Source organism: Euprymna scolopes, chromosome 7, assembly GCF_053919585.1.
Source record: "Euprymna scolopes isolate OS-2025 chromosome 7, ASM5391958v1, whole genome shotgun sequence".
Taxonomy (NCBI): Eukaryota; Metazoa; Mollusca; class Cephalopoda; order Sepiida; family Sepiolidae; genus Euprymna; species Euprymna scolopes.
Genome location: NC_136488.1, coordinates 8,706,723 through 8,726,522, shown reverse-complemented (window position 1 = coordinate 8,726,522; position 19,800 = coordinate 8,706,723). Strand labels below are relative to the sequence as shown.

General features: G+C 31.1%; 1 protein-coding gene across 1 annotated transcript in view; it reads right to left on the bottom strand.

Moving 5' to 3' along the window:
- The window catches only part of LOC145279599 (uncharacterized), a 1,226,395-nt gene that overhangs the window by 528,732 nt on the left and 677,863 nt on the right, over positions 1–19,800 (bottom strand). The window lies entirely within an intron of this gene.

Sequence of the window (19,800 nt, the reverse complement as noted above, 5' to 3'; positions counted from 1 at the left end):
TAAAGCAGAGACAAACTCGCAACATCTCTTCTATGAGAAAGAGATTGCAGGGAAGATTAAAGGAAATCCCCCACAAGGCTACGAAGTCTATGTTGAACTATATCAAGGCAGGATAAGTCCTTTCTAGCAGCTTCTACCCAGATGTGGCAACAGTTCTCTATCCTTGGAGTACCTGGCTCTTATATAGATAGAGAATTGTATCAACAGTGAGATATCTACGGGATCGATAGAAGGATCCCACTATTTTTCCAGCGGCCTTGGCAACGGATTTAATATATGTGTTCCATTTAAGATCAGGAGTAAAGGTCAAGCCCAGAAGCTTTCAAAACATTAGGCCTCCCCAAGACGAGAACCATTCATTCCAATTGATGCCAGATGGGGATCAGAACGTTGATGATGTAAAGATAAAAGCTTGGTTTTAGATGCATTAAAAGTAACAAGCCACCTCTTTCCTCATTGTACCACGTGCTCAAGATCAGAGGAGAGAGAATCAGAGAGAACTTGGTCGTTTACGGTCTTAGATGTGCTACCATAGATAGTAGTGTCATCAGCATAGATGTCTACGAATGATGAAAGGATGTGATTTTGAAGATTATTGATATAGATCAGGAAGAGAGTTGGGGCCAGGATGGACCCCTGAGGGACTCCAGCATTAATACTAAGAGCTTCCGATTTCTGCCCATCAACCACTACTCTTATGAACCTATCAGAGAGAAATGATTTAATAATTGAGAATATATTTCCAGCTATACCGTAGCTGGAGATCTTGTGAAGTAAACCTTTATGCCGTACTCTATCAAAGGCCTTTGATATGTCAAGAGCAATTGCCCTAGAAAATAGTTATTTCTTAGTAATAATAGTTATTAAAGGAATTGTGTATACTTGCTTAGCAACAATAATCATCACAGTTTTTTTACTATATTGTTACTAACCATAAATATTATAAGGATTGTTTATATTTTCTTATTAACTAGAATTATTTAGTTTTTTCATATTTTCTATTACCCATAATTATAATAGTTTTTTCATATTTTCTAATTAACCATAATCATTATAAGTATTGTTTTTATTTTTTAATACCTATAATAATTATAGCTACTGTTAATTTTACTACTTAGCATAGTTAGTATAGGTTTTCCTAATATTTGTTCAATAATTTTTATATTTCCCTAATAAACATAATTATTATAGGTATTTTCTTATTTATCATAATTGTTTTAAATATTGTTAAAATTTTCGGTATTTTTCCGAACGTCCACAGCATAATATAAACCGACCTTCAAACCCTGCATGTTAAAAACGGGTTTCGGAATAACATCCTCGACCTCGAAAGACTTTCCTAATATGAGGAGGTGTAGAGTGCTTATATTACGCTGGGTATTGACGTAAAAAACACTATATTTTCTTACTAACCATACTTTTTATAGATATTGTTTATATTTTCCTAATAACCATAATTATTTATAATATTTTTTATATTTATTTATTAAACATAGTTATTATAGCTATTGTTTATATTTTTTTACTTGTCAAAATTATCATAAATCTTGTTTATATTTTCTTACTAATCAAAATTTTAATAGATATTTTTCCATTACTAACAATAATAATTGTAAGTATTTTTTAAATATATTTTTTCAAACCATAATCATTATCGGTATTGTTTTTTTTTTACTAACATTAAAAAATATAAGTATTGTTTATATTTTACCGTTAACAATTTTGAAATTTTATTTATTTTTTATCTTTGAAATAAAACGCAATCAGCACCGGATAGCTCTGCTAGTATAAAATGGAAAAGTTTGGAAAAATATTTATTCTACACACAATTTTGAGGCGTCATATTCGTTTTAAGGCCGACCAAACTCGAATATAAAAAACACCTAATATATGTCGATCAATCAAAAGTAAAAAAAAAAAAATGCGAACTGTAACCGACCAGTTTATTAGAGTTGTCACATGAATTGCAGACATTTTTAAACGTAGTCAATATTTATGCCATGCTGCGTTGATTTGTAAATACATTATGAGTAATATCTTAGCCAGTAAATTAGAAATATGTCAGAATCAGATATTTCTGGAGATGATGTTTAAACCGACTAACACGCAATTGTGAACTTTGCTTTCATATCCGAACTAAACTAAATAAATGCTCTCACACATACTGCTAACTATTAATTGAAGGAAATATATATATATATATATATATATATGTATATATATATATATATGTATATATATATATATAATTTATTTATACAAACATTGATGGCTACATATGTGCATACATGTTTCTGTAATCACCCGTGTTGGGGGATTACGTCTTCAGGCCAAGAATTATCGTCGCTTGGCCTGAAGACGTAATCCCCCAACGCGGGTGATTACAGAAACATGTATGCACATATGTAGCCATTAATGTTTGTATAAATAAATTTAATATACCTGCTCTGTTCACTCATTGAGCACTCTTTGGTAGACACATGTTGTTTTATTGGATGTACTTCTAGGAAACTAAACTCTACTGGCGAAATATATATATATATATATATATATATATATATATATATATCTGTGTGTGTGTATGTGTGTGCGTGTGTGTAATGATGCCTATCTTAGGTTGAGCATATTGGGAAGTGATATACAAATTACCATTAGCATATTAAGCGATGTTCTTTGTGTCAACAAATTGAGCTTAAGAATTTAGACAGTGTCAAAACACTGTCAATTCACTGCCCGCATAGCAACAGACGAATAGCGCAATGGTTAGAAGCTCTGACTATCATTTAGGCAGTCGGTTTCGATCCTGGGTTGAAGTAGCTACTTGTCTAGCCGCACTGATGAGCTGTGAAACAGCGAAACAGCGCTGTATATGGATTACTATATATATATATATATATATATATATATATATATATATATATATATATATATATATATATATATAAAAGAAAGTTGTCTCCCTCAACACAATGACACATTATAAAACAGTCCCCCTTCATCCCCCGACCTTAACTCGCTGGACTACTGTATTTTGTCATATGTTGAGAAAAATTACTAACATGTCCCCAGTTTCGAACCCGTACTGAAGCGGTGATTGAGGCTGAAGGCTGCTACATTACATAGACGTTAGCTCTACTACATAATCAAGTTACCAGAATAAATTTTTCAATAAAAGTTTTAAAATAAAACGGTATTGTTTAGGACGACAACTTTATCGTTTCATCCTGTATAATAGCTGCTAGTGAGGGAACCCGGTCTTATTCCGGAAAATCCGTTCAGGCAAAAATTTACTTTTACCATGACTAATGTTTGTGAAAAAATTAAAAAAATCTAATCTGAAAACAGCGCGAACAAGCGAACGGATGAACGGTAGTGAATTACGAGGTGCAATCCCTTCTTGTTGGTCGGGGACCAATAACGGTAGTTCCTGAAGGTTTGGTTTTCGAGTAAGAATCAAAGTGTAATATTTGCTCTATCATAAGTTAGACTAGAAGAAATCCTTCTTGATTTGGGCAATTTCTATTTTTGTCACATACAGTGCTGGTTTATATGGGTCTCGATACTCACTTATATGAAAACTCGACCGTGTATCTAACTCGATCCTACTGAGTAGGCAGTAAATCGTGGTGTGTTTCTATTCATATTTCCAGAATGAACATTTTTGCTTCTTTAACATGACTGCAAATCAGAAAAGAAAGTATTCGTTTAAAAACGACGAAACATGTTCATACTTTGACACACGAATCGATATATATATATATATATTGCAAATTTTAAATTAAGTCCTTTTCATTGATTTGAACAGAAATAAATGAACGCTTCAAAGAATAACGAAAGAGACACAAGCGGCGAAACCGTGAAGTGAGATGAGCTGTGGATGGGGAAGAGTGAGGAACGACGTGTCAATATTTGATGTTAACCCCCTATCTCCAAACATTTTTAAATATACATTTGTAAAAGTGGGGGTGAAAGATACAGTAAGATAAAGCAAATGAAGGGGAGATAATTTCGTTTTATCATAAAACACCTGCACTGTTTGACATTAAATTCAAGTATTTTGAAATGTTCTAAAATTCTATACTTAATAAATTAGCAGAATACTTGTCGCTCAAACAAATGTTTCCTTCAACCAGATTTCTAATATCTGGCCGAATTTAACATGTTCGGAAAAATTTTTTCATCTTGATTGTTGTCTTAACGTTTAGGTCGATGTAACCTCCGACTTTCTTCAGGTGTATCTTGTTTAAGAAAATCATTGTATCGAACACAGGAATCCTATCGAAATATTAAACGAACTCCTTATTTAATTCACCAAGCTGGCATGTTCTTGTTCCGTCAGTCATGAACTAGTAGAAGTCCTAATTAATTTACGGCTATATTTTTAGTGTCGCTCGCACTGAAGATTCAATCTTCAACCGTCAGAAGCCGCGTAGATAGATTCCATGATCCTGTAGTCAGCTTTAGATTTCGCATGACGGAAGCTATATTGTTATCAATCCTGGGGAAAATTCAGGAGTTAAGTACTTCTGATCACATAGGGTTGAGTTTGATGCAAAGTTCTTTGGTTAAGAGTTTGGCTTTGTCAAATGCTGATAAAATCACCTCAGACCCGTTGATGATGGTCGGGATTAAGGACGCGAATCTATTCGTTCTTCGCCAAAACTCACAGGAACCTGTTCTACTTTGGACTAAGCATATGATTTCCTCACGTTTTTATCAACTATTTTGCAGTAGTTGCAATAGTCCTAAAGACAGCGCAGCGACAATGAGTCCCAAGAACGCTTCAGATGGTTATATAATACCGACCCGAAATAGATATCGGGGTTGGTTATTAGAATATAAAAATATTGTCTAAATAGATATTAAAAATGTTATCTATTTAAGTACTGATCAGGTTCAACGTTGCTTAACATTTGCTGACGAAAAATGTGGTCTCAACAGAATATAACCTCATATATATGCTACTCTTTTGTTCATTTGTCCTACTGTCTGGCTTTTTGTGCGACATACAAAGAAAATAAATTACTACATTCATCGATATAGAGTTGTTTCGACAACGGGAGAAGACGGAACGCAATATGAGAAAGTAGAAATAATCAAGTCTTAACAAATAACAAAGAAATGAAAGTTGCAAAAATGATGAAAAATCAAACAGCAAATAAAATATCAAATAAAATTGATAAAAAGCAGACTATTGATTCCCGAACGAATCATTAAATATAAAAACATCTATCTATCTATCTATCTATCTATCTATCTATCTATCTCTCTCTCTCTCTCTCTCTCTCTCTCTCTCTCTCTCTATATATATATATATATATATATATATATATATATAATTTTGGTTTTAATATTAAACGCCCTTAACATAAAAAAAAATTTAATTGAAATTCAATTTTAAATTTAATATGATCTAATTTTAAAGTTAATAAATCACCATCCGAGAAATAAAAAGTGGGGGTCTCGCAAAACAAGAGTTAAACGTGAACTCGTGATATTTATATATATATATATATATATATATATATATATATATATATATATATATATATATATATATATATATATATATTTCCACTTCCGGTTATAAAATAGATGCGTATTGGCTGACGGGAGCTTGAGTATCTAAAACGGCCCTAATTATCGGGTTTGAAACCGATGGTACCAATGACTTGTCTATAAACAAATATATATATATATATATATATATATATATATATATATACGTATGTCTAATATATATATTTAATAATATATTTACATAACTAAATATATATATCGTATTATATATATAATTATATATATTTCTAATTATATATATGTGTGCGTCTTATTATATATATATATATATACATATGTCTAATTATATATATATGTGTGTGCCTAATTATATATAATTATATATATATACATATGTCTAATTATATATATATATATGTGTGTGTGCCTAATTATATATAATTATATATATATATATATACATATGTATAATTATATATATATGTGTGTGCCTAATTATATATAATTATATATATAAATATGTCTAATTATATATATATATGTGTGTGTGCCTAATTATATATAATTATATATATACATATGTCAAATTATATATATATGTGTGTGCCTAATTATATATAATTATATATATATATACATATGTCTAATTATATATATATATGTGTGTGTGTGCCTAATTATATATAATTATATATATACATATGTCAAATTATATATATATGTGTGTGCCTAATTATATATAATTATATATATACATATGTCTAATTATATATATATGTGTGTGTGCCTAATTATATATAATTATATATATATACATATGTCAAATTATATATATGTGTGTGCCTAATTATATATAATTATATATATATACATATGTCTAATTATATATATATAATATATAAATAATTTTATTTATATGTTTTTCTTAGCATCACTCAAGATAACGATATAAAAATCGAGGATGTAGGCTTATACAGGGACGACGGTTCGATGATAAGTAAAGACAGCACAAGTTGTGAAGAATTTTGGCCTCAAAATAGGAATTACTGGGAATATTAAACAAGTAAACTTTCTGGACATCACATTTGATTTAGCTACCAAAATCCACAAGCCATACACTAAAGAAAACAAACCGCACATATATCCACCCACACTCCAATCACTCACTATCATTAAGTACATACCTAAATCAATCTATGTAGAATAAATAATAAATATGGTAATATTCAATAATAATAACTAAGATAATATTAAATATATAAAAAAATATTTATAAAACGCGCTAAAAATAGCGGACATAAAAATACCGACATTAAATACAATAGCAATAGTATTAATACAACTAAATCTAATAATGGAGGATGTACACTACGTAAAATCTTTAATAAAACTACTCTAAAATTTAGCTACAGTTGCTGTGAAAACCTAGAGAGAATTATAAAAAACCACAATAATAAAATATTAAGGAAAAAAATCCAAATACGGCATCTAATGATAGTAATAATAGAAAGATCTGCAACTGTGAAAGAATGCCCACTAAGCAATGTTTTTTTTTCACATTTTCGGTGGTATACCAGGCTAGAATATGTACCGCAGAAATCCCGGAATAAATTCTACATAGGTAGCACTTCAATGGCCTTAGAAAAGATTCTATGGCCGCAGACTACTAATAAAGCATATGCTACCGACACCTCACTCCCAGTACACTACTGGAGGCTAATCAAGGCAAACAAAACTATTTCAATAGAATGGAAAATTCTTAAGGTTAACACATGTAGTTCACTATCTTCACCCCGTTTCCTACGTTTAGCGGAGAATTATGAGATTATTAGTTTTAAGGACTGGGATACATCATTAAATGTAAAAGTTAAATCGGCTATAAAACGCAAGCACTTTCATAGCTACGCTTTAAACAAACTATAAAAATCTAATAGCGACCCCCATAGTAGTAACCGTAAACTCATAACCTCCTCTCTCCCAATATCTTAATTAATTAATAAATGAACCAATGGAAAAATAAATTGGATTCAAAGTGGTCCCGATAAACTACTAATTAGTAACTATGTTCATTTTAAACCAACACGCCCATAATTAATAATGGCACTTACCAAATCATGGAAGAAGACGCTTAAGAAGAAAGCTCATCAAGAACTTGTTTACATTGGACTTGAAGACAAGACATATTGCAGTCAGCTGGAAAGCAGACAAACTGCAGAGAGTTCCACAAGCGGTCAGTTCTAAGAAAGAAGCTTTGTTTATGGAATCTACGTTTAGGTTTAGGTACAGATAAAAAGTAGGGGAAATTATTGATAGTGGTTTCAGATAGACGAGTGTTTTTTGTGAAAGTTTGGCGAAGGAGCTCAGACAAGCACTTGCCATGAAAATAAGGATAGAGCAGAGACAGGCTCGCAATGTCTCTTCTGTGATAAAGAGGCTGTAGGGAAGAGAAAGAGGTATCACCTATTATGTTACGATATCTATTTTGAAATAAAGGCTCATAATTTATTCGTAAAATGAACATATTTTTAACAATATCGTATAGTTTAGTAGAGTGTAAAGAATTTTCCAAAATTATGCAATTAAAAAGGTGCAAAAAAATTATACTTTTCATGACTTACTCTACGTCTGTATTCGATTTAAATATTTTCCAGTTTTACCTCATCGTTTTTTTATTTGTTTCTTTTTGCGCTTTTTAAAATAGATTTATTGTATCTTCTGCGATCGGGTGATCCCTTTTAAAAATATCATTAAAGTTAATCTAATAAAAACATGAAATTGCCTTATCGTATTATTATGTAAGTGTGGTTTTCATATTCGTCTATTCGTTCTTACACATTCATTTTATAGTTTTCTTTAAAAACCCACTGAGCAAGGGTCGAAATGTAATTTCATATTAAAAATCACATTTATTAATATGAATAATTATATTCCCAACACGTAATTGTAAAATAGTAAATTCATTTGAATTAAAAACGGACAAACCCTTTTTTTCTTTCACACGTGATTCTAAAGTTAATGTTGAAAAGAATATGACATATTTCTTATGCTATTTCATATGTTATCATTAGGTTTTTATTTGAATGTATCTTCCTTCCTTATAAGGTATGGTACGGTTTGAGTGGCACCCCACTCAATGTGAAAATTATAAAAAGAATATGCCGCCTAGAGTATATATTCCATAATTGATAAGTTTAATAGATTACCAAGTACATACATACCGAAATACATACGCATCAATCGTACGAAATTTGGAAAGTAGGACAATTTTTTAATCGATTACTTTTTATATCTAACTTTTTGTGGGGCGGGGGATGTCAAAAGCTTCCGTGAGCTGCCTCACCTTTATGTATAAAGTTTACAATATATATATATATATATATATATATATATATATATATATATATATATATATATATATATATATATGTGCCGAGAATATATATTCCAGAATTTATTATTATTTTTGGGTCATGAATTGCCCGGAGGATGTATTTTTCTGAATTATAGAGCGAGCATTGACTTAATTCCGGGGCGTGTGCAGGTATGTGCTCTATTTTTCTCCATTTTATGGAAAAAGGTGTATCCTTTTCGTTAAGCTCCCACACCCGGGTAGCTAATGCTGTATTTATCCTTGTTTAGCTCTAAAGGAACTCATATGTGCATAGTATCTTTGCTTAAATTGGCCTTGTGTCATGTCTATATATTTTTCCGGTATGTTTGTAGATGGATCTGTATATAAATAATAAAAAAAAGCATACTTTATAAATGTAATTTATAATCTGTTTCAATTTTAAAACTATAGGAAAAATATAATAGTGTTAATATACTAGGAAAATCCCTTAGGCTAGATAAATACTCACTTCCCCAAACTTTGAAAGAGTTGTAATTTTTAAAAAGAAATTTTTAAACGTATTTCGAAATTTTTAAACGTAATTCGATATAATTAAACGAAATTTAAAGTTTTTAATCGATATTGATATAAATTTTAAATTTGAATTTTTATATATAAAAACATTGGATTTTAAAATTAAATTGGTTTCAAATTAAAATCGTGTTGTATATAAGTTTCTCAATCAAGACATCGACACGTCACAGCCAAATTTTTTGATCATTTGTCGACATCTATGAAGACAATATTACCATCAATGGCAACACTACAAAAGCGGACAAAGATCAGAAGTTTTCTGATTCTCCCTCCTCTGACTTTAAACGTGTGCTGCAATGGAGTAAAGAATGGCTGGTCAGCTTTAATACATCCCAAATCAAACTAATATCTGTTCACCACTAACGCTTATATCCCCAGTTTACCCTAATTGAAATGAACATCTTTTGCCTTGATGAAGAACCCTGTTTTGACAAACTTCTGGGACTCACTTTTACCCTGAATCTGAAATGAAATACCTACATCAGATTCCTAACCTCTCCAGGAAGTATATCACTCCGCCGCGATCCTCTACCTGTACAAAAAACAATTTCGTTCGAAGAAGGAGTACCCATGCCACATCTGGGATAGAGCTCCAAAAATACCCTTCCCTGCCTTGACAGTGCAGAACATCTACTTAACCCTTATCTTAGAATTGCCACAGAGCCTTGATAAGTAATGACCCTCAAAGTAAAAAAAAAAAAAAAAATAAAACGAAAAGGCGGGGGGGGGGGGAGCAGATTTTCAATTTGAAGATTATTTATTTATGTTATATTAATATTATTTTTATAAAATAAAAATACATCACCTGATTTGAAATGCTGAAATATTTTGGTATCCACGCGAATATTCAAGACAAACCTTGCAAAAACAAAAAAATTCAGTATATTTTGTTTACGACTTTGATACAAAACGCTCAAAACCGCTAAAAAATTGGATCTAATTTTTTGTATTAGTACTTAATAAGTCCATACGCAGCTTTCGGTAAGGGCCATTTTATAATATTCTGAGAAAAGTAAAAAATCGACCTATCCTAATGTTGCTGTATTTCTGAAGAATCTCTTCATTTAAATAAACATTAAAACTAATGAAGAGCTTTTTAATAATATCTTTTTACAGGTTTTCGGTTTTGCTTATCAGTTTTGTTTGAAAATCAAAATAAATTAATATCACATAAGCATCACAGGCGTTTTCGATTCCGCGTCGATTCATCTTCAGGTGAGAGGGAAATAAACGGGTATACTGAGAAAACTGGCAAAGAAAGGACTTTAGTGGCCGTCCACGATAAACTTTTGCGGCAGTAAGGTGCAAATTGTTTTGGGGCCATTAGCAAGCCAAAGTCCTGTTACATGGAAGGCTGGTGTTACAACAAGTATATTAGCATTTTTTTTATTTATTAATATTTTTATTATATATATATATATATATTGTATGTGTGTTAATATTTTTTATTATATATATGTGTGTGTATGTATGCGTGTATGTGTATGTGTGTTTTAGATTAAAATTTATTTTGGAAGTATTTCAATTAGATTCTTTGAAGGTCGAATATTTATTGAAAATTAAGATGTTAAGATTCAATTTAATCTGATTGATTATTCATAGATATTGTTTATTCACATTTTGACCGATTTGAAGAAAAATATGTATCTTTTCATCCCTTGTTTCGTATTTCTCAATTTTTCGACTTATTTAACATCTACCGCTTCGCTAACATTATAGAAGGGAAAAAAGGAAAACGATTGAATGTTTAACCTTGTTTCAGTGTCATTTTAAAACCCTAAACACCAATAAAATACCAATAAAAAGTTGATATTATATACTAGTAAAAAACGCTATTTTTTAACCCACGTGCAGCAATGTGGCCCACTTCATGGTAAATTCATTATCTCTTTCTAATCACAAATATAACGTCTGATTATATATACTTCCATAAAGTTTGATATTAGCACAACATTTTCTAATCGAATTGAGTGTGAAATATCAATTTTTTAAAATTGAAATCTGCTCCCAATGAATTTAGAAGTGTCCACAAGTGTCCAAACTTGGAGAAATCGACACTAAAACTCACATCGTATTACATCTTTAAACAAGGCCTACTAATGTATATACTTTCATACGATTCTCTCTATTTAATCACATGACCACCAATTTGAATCTGGAGTGAAGTGCTGAAGTCAAGTCATATTTAATTCATTATTATTATGAAGGCGATTTTAATCAACTATGAGCAAATGCGGCACTCACTATGAAACCACAAATCTCATTAGCAAATATTAATACAAAATGGTGAATACTATGACATCTAATATCTTTAACATCTATAAAAATTCAGTATCTTATTGCTATACAACTTATGAAATGATTGGCTGATTTTTATGATTTCAGGTTCAAATGAACAGCTACAGCAGGAACTGGAATACACGCTATTAAAGCCTGATTCTCACGACTACTTTTAGATCACCTTGCATAAATCGAACATCAGCTTTTGGAGTGTCCCAAGAGATTTAAGGAAAGCAAAGAGTCTGTAGGGGGTTGGTGAGAGGTGTGGGAAAAGTGAGGAAGTCGAACACCAAAGTTGATTGGTCAAATAAAGAATTTCATGGATAAGGACCGTCGTGTGTCCATAGAGACAATAAGTGCACAGTTTGATGTCAGTGTGGGAACTGTACATACAATTATTCGCTAGAAACTGAAGATGCGTAAGATTTTCACGAACGCACCATTCCACAACTCCACCCTTGTCACAGACTATTTGACCAAGATAGACATCAACCCATTTTCTCACTCACGTTAGAACTAGTTTCCTGTGACTTTTGGTTATTCCATACACTCGAAGAAAACGTTAGAGGCCGTCGTTATGAGAAAATTGAGAAGATAAAAAAGACTGTGACAACGGTTATTGACACGCTCATACAAGAGTACACCCATAGGGTCTACCAGAAGTTGTTGGAATGGTACAACAATTGCATTGAAGCCGGAGGAGATTACCTCGAAAGGGACCAGAGTTTCATGTGTATACTATCAATAAAAGTGGCAATACTAAAAAGGTTTGGATTCTTATTGAATGGCACCTCGTATATTAGCTTTCAATCATTGCATACAATTGAGATCTAAATTGGAAGTACAACCCGAATATTATAGACATTATTGAAAAAGCAAAAATTAAATTAAGTTTAAAATATAAATTAGACAAATATTCTCTTACTGAAATGAGTCCTGATTTCCAGTATTTTGATCTGTGAATGCTTGAAAAACATGGCCCTCATTTTGATGCTAATAAAACACTTGTTTATGTGAGTGTATATTTTTGATTAAAACAGTTTTTATATAACTTTTACAAATTAACATGAGCATATATATATATATATATATATATATATATATATATATATATATATATATATATATATATCGCAAACATGCCCGAAGAAAGAGCTAAATACTATTGCAGAGCAAATATATGTTTTATTTTTTATTATCGTTTTATCTGTTTATCAACATATATATATATATATATATATACATATATATAAAATGCATACAAATATATATATATATATATATATATATATAAAATGCATGGAAAATCCGATCCCGCATTTTGCTAATTCCTACCCTCTGATGAGAAGGAAAGTATTTCTTCGAAACTCCGCGGATTAAGGACTATCCACTTATCTAGTGTTTTCTTTTCAGATTAAATATGTTTTTAACTCATTTCAAAGTGTTTTTGACATGTTTTATTAACTGTTTGCTCGTATATATATATATATATATATATATATATATATATATATATATATATATATATATATATATATATATATATTGGGGTCATATGTTTATAGACAGAGATCGAGTCAGTTTGAATAAATTTTGAATAAATTTTCAGAGCATTCATTAAGTGCATTTCAGCACGGCGTGGCGACGAACGTACCCAATATATTATAGTGGGTTGGTCGTAAAATATGTTTAAATATGATTTTTCAAGTTAGTAAGATTTCATATTTGTTAATGTAAGGTTAATGTTCTGTTGATTATTATGATGTACCTAATAGCTAGAATTTATACCAGGACATTAGGAGTTCCAACTTCATTTGTTACCGTCTGAGCTCATCGCAGATGGATAAAATCTAAAAAAAATACCGACATTATCGTATAAATGTATATTTGCGCATGCGTAGAAGTAGCACGTTAAGTCGACTTACGTCAGTCAAGTACTAATTTTTTCACTTATGACCCTTAGCAGTTATTTTTACCATACACATATGTACATAACTTTATTTAATTGAATTGGGTTTGATGATTGCCCACCAGCAATAACGGCAAGTATGCACAACTGTCTTCTCATGTGTTCCAATATGCGTCACTTCGCTTTTCATCGCGAAACGTTGCTTAACGTTTGTTTGTTATAAGATTGGCTACGCAATAATATATATATATATATATATATATATATATATATATATATATATATATATATATATATATATATATATATATATATAAAATTTTTGTCGTTCAATGAATTTAAAAATTTATGACGTGAAATGTTTGCGTTTCAGGGCAAACATTTTTATTATTCTATGTAAGACAAAGAATACATTAGAAATATTTTAACTCCTTATCCTATAGGATTTCGATGTCTACCATCTCTTTAGAAGAGAAAATATTAGCAAATACTTATAATGTTTTACACCTTATTTTCTAAAGTCAGTGAGACATGGAAAATCACAATTTAAAATTGATAGAATAATTAAAAGTCATAGAGGAAGAGGAAGTTAAAGAAAAGGATATAAAGTTAACATCCAAATTGCATGGAAAAATCCGAAGTGAATGTCCTTGAAAGCAGTGTGGTAAAATGATCCAAACTGTATTTTGGGTAATCCACATCACAATGCAATGATCCGAATTAGGCATATTCACGTCATAAATTGCAAAATTTATTGAATCACGAAAATTTGATTTCTTTGCTCTATGTTGTATATCAAGCAATTGTTATTTAGGTGGGATAATACTTATAGAATATTACTGCCAGTAATATTTTGTAAATCTTATAATCACAGGTTTCCATACCAGCTGATTGTTGGATAACTTTATTCTGAAGTATGTATATATATATATATATATAAAGCTGGATGTCTGTGTGTGTGTGTCTGGTCACGAATAGGCTCATATATGGTTGACTATTTTAAAAAAACTGATTACATATAATGATAGAAGATGTATCGAGACACAGGAATGGGTATGTTTGATCTGGCAGAACGGTGGTTCATTAAAATTGTGGGGTCTGCGTTCGCGCCTTGTTCACAAAGTATGGAAATAAAATATTAAAAAAAAAGTTTACAAATTATCTATTTCATTTTTACTTTCATCATATTTTGCTTTGGTTTTGATACCCCCAAATCCGAAGCTATCTCTTTACAGCCCTTCCTTTTCATAACCTATCATACTTTCATAAATCAAAGTCCATTTTTTGTAGGCTGTTTTTGAACCCAGTCAACGACGGGTACTTTTGCTAGTATATATATATATATATATATATATATATATATATATATATATATATATATATATATATATGTGTGTGTGTGTGTGTGTGTGTGTGTGTGTTTGTGTGTAATTTATGAAAATATGGCAAATTAAGCTACAATTATTTTATTCTCATGATTATTCGTCAGGCTATTGCATGGAATTATTGTTACATGTCTGTTTATACAAGGTGGGGAAGAGCAACTTATTTGGAATATCAATTAAAACCGAATGAAGCCCTGTCGTTAATGTTTGAAATTTACAGTACGGGGACATGGTTTTCTTTTTAATTTGTTTAAAATGTTCAAATATTTTTCAGTATCTATTTTCTAAAGTGCTATATGAGCGAACCAAATGGAGTATCATTAATATTTGATATTTACAGTACTGACACATGTTTTACATTGTAAGTTGTTGGCACTACTCTGCGTTTGTTCGTTGTCTGACCTCGGGAATGATATTTTATTCAGATTAAACACAACTTCATGGATATAGATTAAAATCTCAACATAGGAAAATTCAAACTTTCAAGAAATACACGAAGAGGAAGTATATAAATTTGTCAAATTAAAAAGTAATTATATCTAAATTTAAAAAATATCCTTCCAAAATGTTTGCGAAATATAACCAAAATAATTTTAAAATCAAGTAAAAGGGGTGAAGAAAAGAAGAAAAGCAATGGAGAGCCAGCTGACCGGTTTCGCCCTCACTTTTCCAAAGCTGTATCGAAAGATAAAACAACAACAAAAAAAAACGAGAAGAATCAAAAATATGTACAGTTTAAAATAAAATTACGTCGCATTATGTTTATGTGTGGGGGAAAAAGGGGGAAATGGAGGAAAGTTATATTGCTCAAAGATTCTAAAAACTAATCACGCTTAAATCAAAGGGGAATCCCTCTGCTTATAGAGAGAAGGTCTTCTCAACCGAACATGAACAGTCTCCAAGATCTTTAAATGGAATAATGTTTGAGAAGTTTGAGAAGGCGTTCTCTCTGTAAACAGAGGGAATGCCTCTTGTGTTTGAGAGTGATTAATCTCTAAGATCTTCGATTAATATGACGTAGCTTTATTTTAATCGCTTTTCCCCATTTTTTATTTTTTCCTTCACACGTAACGTAATCTTATTTTAAAGCGTACCTATTTTCAATCCCCACCCGTTTTTTTCATAAAAAATCCCTCAATATAGCTTTGACAAAACGAAGGTGAAACCGGTCAGCTCCCCCACTTTCTCCTCTATTCTTCACCCCTTTTACGCTTTTAATCGCGCGCGCGTGCGTGTGTTAAACCCCATAACATTTCATATTAGAGTGAACCTTTTCTTGTGGATTCAGCGTGAAATAACAAATTTTTAAAATGTTCTCAGGTTTCGTTTAACCGTAGAGAAATATACACTAAATTTTACACCAAATTAATTCTTTAAGCATCGCTAACTCATGTGTACATAATTTCAATCTTTCTTCTATTTAACATTTTCTTTCTTTTTACGCTTAACCGGTGACACTTATAAATTCTGAGATATTTGAAAATTAGCGATACAATTTGAGTTTTTTATAAGTTTATCTACATGATTGTTAAAGGCTTGTTTGTTGAAGTAATTATTGTCTGAAATCTGATAGAAAAAGTTATTCCATAGGCTTTGCCTGTACGTATATAATAAGTACATATAAGTACGTTATATTTGCTCTGTACGTTAAATACCCTCTAATTTTAAAAATGACGTGTGCTATGCATTTATAATTTCATATAATTTTACACGAGCACAAAATGTCAATTTGTTTAGTAATCAAGTATACTTTATATGTAAATATTGAGATACAGAGAAAAAAGTTCCGACAGTAAAAAAAAAATGGAGAGCAAAATGACAAGAAAACCTTCGTTCCACTATATGAAATTACCTTAAAGGTACTGCGCTGGATTATCATTAGGGCTGTGATAACAGAATATTCTTTTCATTCTTCTGACTCTCAAGTATATATCCGACGCAATAAGTAATCAACCGAGAACCACATAAGTCTATATAAAAACATACAAGATATTAACGGATATATACTCAAAAGTCAAAACAATGACAAGAATATGCTGTTGTCACAACCCTAATTATCACACTCGATTAAAGTCCTGACATGATTGTATGAGTAAATGTGTCTCGATTGCGACATGGTAAAAATATCGAAAATATTGGCAGATATTCTACATGATCCAATCAAGATATTCTGCCATTTCCACTTCTATTTAATGTCTTTTTCGTGTAACATGTGGTTGGAATGGTTTTATTTTTCTTGGATTTGAACGCTACCATTAAGGCTTTGTTTAGTCCAGGTAAGTGAAAGCAATAATAATCGTTGGCGCTATTTAAAAAAAGTAAGGTCATTTAATTTATTCCCTCCAATAAAAACGTAACAAGAAAATAACGTGCAGTTTTTAATAGCTTTGCTATAAAAAGTGATTTACATTCTATAATGTGCGCGCACGCGTGTGTGTATGTGTGTGTGTGTGTGTGTATGTGTGTGTGTGTGTGTGTGTGTGTGTGTGTGTGTGTGAATACGGAGAGTCTTTATGTATGCAATATTGAAGTGTTATCGTGGGAAGTAATAATCTTCATCTAATTCGGGCGCAATGATAATGTTCCGTTACTCTCTAAACTGTTATCATCTGGGGACAAACTTCTCTATTATATATAATATGCAATCACCTGATTAGCCGATTAGGAATACCAAACCTAGTATGTTTGATTTGAACTACATCCCAAATAAAACTGACTCTTCTAGAAGAAATTATATTCCGCAAAAAACAATTTAAGTTTTACAAAAGGAAAAGAAACACAACAACATACATGTTTGGTGCATTGTTGGTTAGGAAATATGTAGCTAAAGACAGCCTGATCTGATAGCACCAAAATGTCCTAACAGATATTACCATAAAGTGCATGCATAAAGTGGACTGGAAGCAATGGTAAGAGAAAACCCCACCTCCCCGAAATGGGGTCTCACTATTCGATATATTTTAAGGTCAGACCAAGAGCAATAAAATATTTGATCTTATTCTATAAAGAAAAAAAATAAACATTCCACAAGCAAATTATTTCGAGTGGCGTCGAGGTTGCGCGTATTCCAGCACAATATTGTCACAAGACAGAGAAATCTGCAGAAATCTAACATAATCGACACTCTTCCATAACTACAGGAGATTTCCGGAATTTAAATTAATCGGAAAACCCCCATTTTGAGCCATCAGTTACGTTAGTATGTTACACACAAATTGTGAAAGTTTTTTGTAGGCTAATCACAATTGTTATAAAAACAAGATTAATCGAGTTCAACCAGTTTAGTCGCGCAAAACATTCATGACAAACACTAGATAAGCTACAACCACTGCCAATTTACTGACTCCTTAATTGTGTCTAAATCTATTAGCACATTTCACAAACAAATGATTTTCCTAGAATTGTCTATCCGTGGAATTCTATGCCGCATGGATGAAGTTGTTTGCAAGTCCAATGTAAACAAATCCTTATGGAGCCGTCCTCTTAAATAATCACATTTTACCCAATTTCCAGTGCTTCTAATCATTATGTTGCCTCACTCATCACCTTAAACTTATTAACTCTTATTCTCGAATGGCATTCAAGCCTTGATATTATTTTACATAAAAGTCACTACTTATCAATTTACCTTGGCGTGTTTTAAGCTCCTTACACCAAGTGGTTTAATGACTTGTCTGGAGCGATGCCCATAAAAGTATTCCTGTTATAATAGAAACACTGATACCGTTTTTTTCTGCTGAAGCCTAGATGTTGTATGCCGGTTATTGTTATCAAGAAAGCGTCATATCAATGCATCACATTTCATAAAAATCGGAAACTGAAATTCTGAAAATATTTTACTTTGAGCAAAGTCATATCAGATGTTTGATGTTATTTGTTGTATCAGATTTATTTGTTATAATGTTTATGTAAAATATTGCTAATATTAATATGAACCAAGACTCGATTTTCTTATTATGAATAGAAGCCAAGTTATCGTGAGAAGCATGCCATCTACGCCTTTTCTGACTTTAATTTTAACTGTGACTTCCAAAAATTTAATCAATTATAATTTTTTTTATTATTTTACATAAAAGTCACTACTTAAAAAAAATTATAATTGATTAAATTTTTGGAAGTCACAGTTAAAATTAAAGTCAGAAAAGGCGTAGATGGCATGCTTCTCACGATAACTTGGCTTCTATTCATAATAAGAAAATCGAGTCTTGGTTCATATTAATATTAGCAATATTTTACATAAACATTATAACAAATAAATCTGATACAACAAATAACATCAAACATCTGATATGACTTTGCTCAAAGTAAAATATTTTCAGAATTTCAGTTTCCGATTTTTATGAAATGTGATGCATTGATATGACGCTTTCTTGATAACAATAACCGGCATACAACATCTAGGCTTCAGCAGAAAAAAACGGTATCAGTGTTTCTATTATAACAGGAATACTTTTATGGGCATCGCTCCAGACAAGTCATTAAACCACTTGGTGTAAGGAGCTTAAAACACGCCAAGGTAAAAAACTAATCAACGATTAGTGTTAGATGGATGGATTTCAACACAGAAAACAGCCATTCTCCTTTTGTTAAAAAGGCCGAAAGTAAATCCAAGATCAATATTCGGTATCTGTGCAGAATTTAGATCAGACGTAACTAATCGCCCGCTTGCCTTTGCTCGGAATATGACGTCCTGCGTTCAGGGTTGACTGTAATTTGACATGAGACGCCGATTAGCGAAAGGTGTAGACACCATCTTCGAGAAAAATATTTGAAAAAAAAAA